Source organism: Arachis duranensis, chromosome 7 (assembly GCF_000817695.3).
Source record: "Arachis duranensis cultivar V14167 chromosome 7, aradu.V14167.gnm2.J7QH, whole genome shotgun sequence".
NCBI lineage: Eukaryota > Viridiplantae > Streptophyta > Magnoliopsida > Fabales > Fabaceae > Arachis > Arachis duranensis.
In genome coordinates, this window is record NC_029778.3 from 47,480,314 (window position 1) to 47,487,948 (window position 7,635).

A 7,635-nucleotide genomic window follows, 5' to 3' on the forward strand; every position below is an offset into this window, starting at 1 on the left:
GAGGCTGATTTGCCACGCCGGTTTGGGCCATCAAATCTTGGGCAAAGTATGGACTATCATATATTGCTGGAAAGCCCAGGATGTCTACTTTCCAACGCCGTTGAGAGCGCGCCAATTGGGCTTCTGTAGCTCCAGAAAATCCGCTTCGAGTGCAGGGAGGTCAGAATCCAACAGCATCTGCAGTCCTTTTTGGTCTCGGAATCAGATTTTTGCTCAGGACCCTCAATTTCAGCCAGAAAATACCTGAAATCACAGAAAAACACACAAACTCATAGTAAAGTCCAGAAAAGTGAATTTTAACTAAAAACTAATAAAAATATACTAAAAACTAACTAGATTATACTAAAAACATACTAAAAACAATGCCAAAAAGCATACAAATTATCCGCTCATCATAGAGCAAAGGGTATGCTGTAGGTAATCTGTGACACATGCACAATAATAAAGAATGTCAGCTTACAATAAGCTATATATGAATATAAAAAATATATTAAAACGATCTAAGTTTTCTAAAATAGAACATTCTTGTTAAGATACATATGCTTTTGTTATAATCATTTATCTTGAAGTTTCTTTCAATAGCATTTATTAGAGGTCAGCATCACTTTCAACCATTATACTAAGCGTTATTCTAGCTTCCTACTATATACTTTGCTTATTTCTTTGGTCTAATTTTATAGTTTTGGAATGAATGCAATTTTAGATGTAAATTCTCACATATGTGCCACTTACTTGCTTAATATAAGTATCTTGGATTAAAAGTTGTATCATTTGATTCATAAGAAAGCCAATAACAAATCATAATACTAATTTTGATGAAGATGCTATATAAAGTTCTATTAGAGATTTGTGCAAAGAATGAACGAAGATTCAATGCTAAAACTAGGTCTAGAAATTAAATCAGCAGAAGCATAAAGTTTCTAAACTTTTTTCTTTAGTTGTTTTTTGTTGTTCTGTTTCCTTTGAACAAGAAACACCATGGAAAAAGGTTAGCTTATGTTCTACAAAATTTAAATGAATTAAGTACCTCAACTTAAATTATTAGCAAGTTATTAACTGCTGCTGGGTCTAAAATCAGTGATACATTAGGATTGAAAGAAAAGAAAAAGGCATTTCTGAAGCTGATTTTAGTTTTTTTTTTTCCAATTGACAAGGAATTAATTAAAATACTAATAGCTCAAAATCTAACAAAAAATATGGTTTTCCATTTAGTATGTTGCCTTTACTATGGAAACTAATCTAAATTGAATTATATTGCCACTTACAAAATTGCCATTTGCTATAGGTATGATTAGGGGTGTTCACGGTGCAGTTTGGATCAGTTTTGAGTAAAAAATTCATCCAATCCGAACACTAATTTTACTTGTGGTGCGGTTTGGATTGGATGACTTTAAAAAAAATCTGATCTGATATAATTCAATTTCAAGCGTTTTTTATTGGATTAGATTGGATTTGCGATTTTGTAAATTAAAGAATTAAATACATATAACAAGTCTTAACATCAAATTTTAAATAATCAACAATGACATAACAAATCTTAACAATATCTTAAAAAGCAAATGATAACATAACAATAGAAATAAAATTATAGGTTAGTTAAAATAAACATAACAATAGAAATAAAATTATAGGTTAGTTACAATAAAGAAATAAATAATATTTTGAACATAAAATATTTATTAAATAATAATAATACATGAATAATAGAAAAATGTATAACAAATTGAACATTTTATAAGTATAACTGTAAATATAATAATAAAATAATAATATTATAGCACATTGTGCAGTTTGGATTGGATTGGATCGATTATGAAAAGCAGATCCGAAATCCGATCCAATCCAGCGGTTTGCAAAAAATAGAATCCAATCAAATCCGAATTAGTGCAGTTTTAATCGGTTTTTGGTTTGGATTGGATTGGATGAGCGATTTAATTTGGATCGGTTTGGATTTGAACACCCCTATGTATGAACCATTTTTTTAAAGCACCCATTAGAATTGCGGCATCTTTTTTAAAAACTAGTAAGGGAAATAGCGGCGGTTTTACAACCATTGCAAAATCAATGATCCAATTAGCGACGATTATACCAGCGGTTGCTAAAAACTGCCGCGAAAACAATTGCCCGCGCCACTAACCAGGGCATTTCACTAAACCGCCGGCATTGGTTTTTGCGGCGGTTTAACACCACCGCGAATCACAAAAAAAGCCGCTGCTGATCTCCGCTCTTCTTGTAGTGCGCCTTTCAATTTAATTATATGCAATATGTAATACATATGACCTAGGTTAAGAAAACCAAATAATTATATATAACTTAGGTAAGTTTTAAATTCTTTTATAGTATATATATAAGAGTTAATAGTCAAATTTATCCTTGAAAGATCACCTATTTTTTAAATTAGTTCTCAAAAGATTTTTTTAGTTATATTAGTCTATAAAAGATAAAACGTAAGTCAAATTGGTCCTTCATTCTGTTAGTTAGATGATGATGGCATGATGACGTGGTAGGTTAATGCCACGTGTCACAATATGATTGGTTGACGTGTAAGCAAGTTATTTATAGTCAAAATAGTCCATGAAAGTTTAGACGTAAGTCATTTTCATCCTTAAAATTTTAAAAATTAATCAAATTAGTCTTTATATAAATTTCTTTTATTTTTTCTTCATAATATTAAATTTGAAGATTTTTTTATAGTACTAATTTTAATATTATTTTTTAGATCTTAATAAATAAAATTTTCTTTACATAACATAATAAAAATAATTAAATTATTATAAAATTATTCTGTCATTTGTATTTCAAATTTTATATTTTTAAATTGTAATATTTTTATAGTGAAATTTTTTTATTTATGTTCAATCTTAATATTTTAATATATTTTTTAAAATAACTACTATATTTATTTAGTGAAATCCAAAATATAGTTTTAATATTTTGGATTTCACTAAATAAATATAGTAGCTATTTTAAATATTTTAATCTTTTATATCTCACTAAATAAATATAGTAGTTATTTTAAATGTTTTAATCTTTTATATTTTACTAAATAAATATAGTAGTTATTTTAAAATATTAAAAAACTAGAGCTTTGATATTTTAAATTTCACTAAATAAATATAGTAGTTATTTTAAATGTTTTAATCTTTTATATCTCACTAAATAAATATGGTAGTTATTAAAAAAAAACTATAAATTTAAAATATTCAATTTTTAGATATATAATCAACAATAATTTGATAAAATCGTTTAAATAAAAAAATGTCACTATAAAAATTATAATTTGAAAATATAAAATTTAAAATACAAATGACAAAATAACTTTATAATAATTAAATTATTTTCATTATTTTATGTAAAGAAAATTTTATTTATTAAGGTCTAAAAAATAATATTAAAATTAGTACTATAAAAAAATGTTTCAAATTTAATTTTATGAAAAAAATAAAAGAAATTTATATAAGGACTAATTTGATTAATTTTTAAAATTTTAGGGATGAAAATGACTTACGTTTAGACTTTCAGGGACTATTTTTATTATAAATAACTCTTTTACATGTCAAATGACACGTGGCATGCTAGGTGTCACTGACCTGACACGTCAACCAATCATCTTGTGACACGTGGCATTAATCTATCACGTCATTATGCCACGTGGTACTTAACGTGACACGTCATTATCTAACTAACAAAATGACCATTTTGACTTACGTTTTATCTTTCAAGGGTTAATATTACTAAAAAAAATTTGAAGACTAATTTAAAGTATGGGTAATTTTTTAGGGACAAATTTGACTATTAACCTGTATATTTAATTAGCTTTCAAAGCGAAGGCGCTTAGCGCCCATATAATATATGGTTGGGCATTCAGTGGCCATTATATCATAGAGAGGACGCCCAGCACTCTTAGTTGTTCAAAAAGTGGACGTCCAGTGTCCAGTGTAGTTTTCAGAGTGTGGGCGCTCAGAGTCCAATTTTTCTTATTCTTAGAATCATCAAAATATCACATAAACGCAGTTTCATATATCAAACAAATTATCTATCAATCAAGCATAAAATATAATTAATTTACCAAACTTTACTTTTTTGTTTCAGTTCACAAAAATCTATTCCCTTAAGACGAGTGTTAGCTCACTTTTCTCCTCTTTCACTCTGAAAATAACGGATGCTTTCTTCTTAAAATTTAATTTTATGCAGAGTTCTTCGACAAAATAGATATAGTTATGTAGAGAAAAAAGAGGTGAACATTTTAATCTATTTAGAATTTTGTGAGAGTTTTAGAATCAAAGAACTAAACCTTAAAAACTTACCGACTATGAAGCTTCAGACTTTCTCTCTCGTTCTCCATCTCAAACTTGCGTGCGTAAGAAAAAGGAAAACAAGGGGTGGCTCTCAAAGTCATTTACGGAGAGATGAAAATAAGCAGAAGGTGGCACATTCACCTATATATATATAGGAGATAATTACTAAAACTAGATATTTTAAGTCACAATTATTATATTCTTTGAATAAATATATGAGCTACTAGTGTAAATGATATTAGTAATATGATTATCTCTGATTCAACTAAAACGGGTAAAATAATAATTATTAATAATGTTACATTATCATTTTTGTTCTCTTAGGATTCAAATCTGACTTGTCAAAATGATTCAAATTGCAAAAATCAGAATCTTAAAATTTCTACCCCAGTGGCTCAAAAAATAAAATTGTTGCTAATTAGTAATTGCTGACGCATCGAGGTGCTTGCTTAAATTAGGTCATTATAGAAGATGATGGAGGCGTGGAGTGAAGCACTGGAGAAGATGGTGAGATTGGGCTCAAGGTTGCGCATGGTGGTTGACAATCGCAAAGGTTGGGGTTGGATGATGGCACCTTGGTTGTGATATGTTGTGTGCTCTGCTAGGGTTAGTGTTAGGAGGAAAAATAGAAATGGTGATAGAAATGAATTTAGGACTAGATAAAAGTTACATATATATACACACATTATATTTTTATTTTTTATTTAATATATTAGGTAATTGGATAATCGGGTCTATGATCTCAAATCTGATATCTAAATCAATTAAGGTAAGGTATAATCAAATTTTATCTAATTGGACCATATTACCCATCGATTACAGTACCCAATATGATGCAGTCAGGTTAGATTTAATCAAGTAGTCAGATTTTTATATCCACTTACACCCATAATAAGAATCGTGATATATGTGTGTATGGTTGCACTGTAGCAACCAGAAATCGGAGCTAGCGATTTCATTAGAGTATTATATAATAGTAGGACATTGATAAACCACTATTTTATGGTTTATATTGTGTTTAATTGAGTGGTTTTTATCAAATTCTTGCCTACTTATTCATATGATTTGCATGATTTTACAATTCCTTCCTAGTTTAGTTCTATGGTTCAAAACTTGCTACCTAGAGATCTTTTAATTACGTATTTTAATTCCCCTTTATACCATTCGATGCCGTGATACGTGTGATTGAGTGTTTCAGGCTTCATAGGGTAAGAATGGCTTAGAGAATGGAGAGGAAGCTTGCAAAAAGGGAAGGAGCACAAGAAATAAAGGAGACAACTAGTGAACAGTGACGCGCACGCATGGCTGACGCGTGCGCGCAAATTGGACAAAATCACAGCGACGCGTATGCGTGCTTAACGCGTACGCAGGGATTGGAGTTCACGCAAATGACGCGAGCGCGCGCCTGACGCGCACGCGTGGAGAGGAAAATCGTTGAATGACGCGTATGCGTGATTGACACGTACGCGTGACCTGCGCGATCTGCAAAAATTACAGAATAGGATGGAGACAGTTTCGGGCCGCGTTTTTACCCAGATTTTGGCCCAGAAACATAAATTAAAGTCAGGGAATATGCAGAGACTCAAGATATCATATCATTCATACATAATTTTAGGATTAGATGTAGTTTTTAGAGAAAAAGGTTCTCTTCTCTCTCTTAGGATTTAGGGTTAGGATTCCTCTTAAAGGAATTAGGACTACATCTTTTTAATTTTTAGGTTCAATGTTCCTCTTACTTATTTTCTCAATTTGGTTTATGAACTCTTTATGTTTAGGATTGATTTTCTTAATTAATACATATTGAGGTATTTCAGACTCATGATTGCTTTATTTTATTTATGTCATTGATACCTTCGCTTTATCCAAATTATTTTCATTCGAGTAGATTTTCTTCCCTTTTGGCTTTGGTTGATTAATTGGTAACTCTTGAGTTGTCAAACTCATCGTGATTGATAATTGATATCTTTGCTGATTGGTTTAGATTCCTATAACTCTAGTCTTTCCTCAGGAGTTGACTAGGACTTTAGGTGTTAAATTGATTTGTCCACTTAACTTACCTTCATAGTTAGAGGTTGACTTAGTGGTAGCAAAAATATAATTCTCATCACCATTGATAAGGATAACTAGGATAGGACATCCAGTTTTCATACCTTGCCAAGAGTTTTATTAGTTATTAATTTATTAATTCCTGCAATTTATTTCTCTTGTTCAAACCCTTTTAAAAACCCAAAAATATATCTTTTTACATAACCAATAATAAATCATACTTCCCTGTAATTCCTTGAGAAGACGACCCGAGGTTTAAATACTTCGGTTATCAATTTATTTAGGGGTTTGTTACTTGTGACAACCAAACGTTTGTACGAAAGGATTTTCTGTTGGTTTAGAAGCTATACTTACAACGCGATTATATTTGTGAATTTCTTTACCGATAGAGAATCCGATCGTCAAAATGGCGCCGTTGCCGGGGAATTGCAAACGTGTGCCTTATTATTGGTTATTGTAAATTTTTTTAAAAATATTTTTTCATCTTATCTTATCTTAGTTTTAAATTTCAAAAATCAAATCTATTTTTTTCCAAAAATCATATCTTTTTCAAAATCTTATCTTATCTTTTTTTTCAAAAATCATATCTTTTTCAAAATATTTTCTTTTTGTTAGTTTTTATTTTTATCTTTTTCCTACTACTATGAACTCTCACCCCTTTGGCTATGAGTCTGGTTACAATTATGTTGTAGGAAGAGGAAATTACAATGAGAACAGGTATCAAGGTTGGAACAATCAAAGATGGGAGGAGCCACAAGGATTTGATCAACCCTCATGGCAACAACCACCTCCAATGGACTATCAACAACCATTCTGTGATGCATATCAAGGTAATGGCTATGGTGAGCACTCTTTTGATTATCAGTAACCACCACCATATGCCTATGAACCCCCTCCTCAACATAACTTTGGACTACCATACTCACAAGCCCCTTACCACCACTCACCTCCATATGACCCTAATCCTTATCCACCACACCAACCACCACCTCAATATTCACCATCTCCATATCCTTATCAAAAAGAACCACCTCCGTATTATGAACCTGTTTTCCAAAAAAATGAACCCTCCTATCCACCCCAAACCTCCATGGAGAGCACACTTATCTCTCTCATTGGTCTCACCTCTACACTCCAAAATCTTATATCCCGCATGGTCCAACCCTGCACCTCCAATGTTCAACCCTCAAGCTCCAGTGTACTTCCATTTCAACCACAGAATGATCTCTCCATCCCATCACCACCATCCATGGAAGAGCACCCACATCCATAAATCTAAGAGCAACATGAT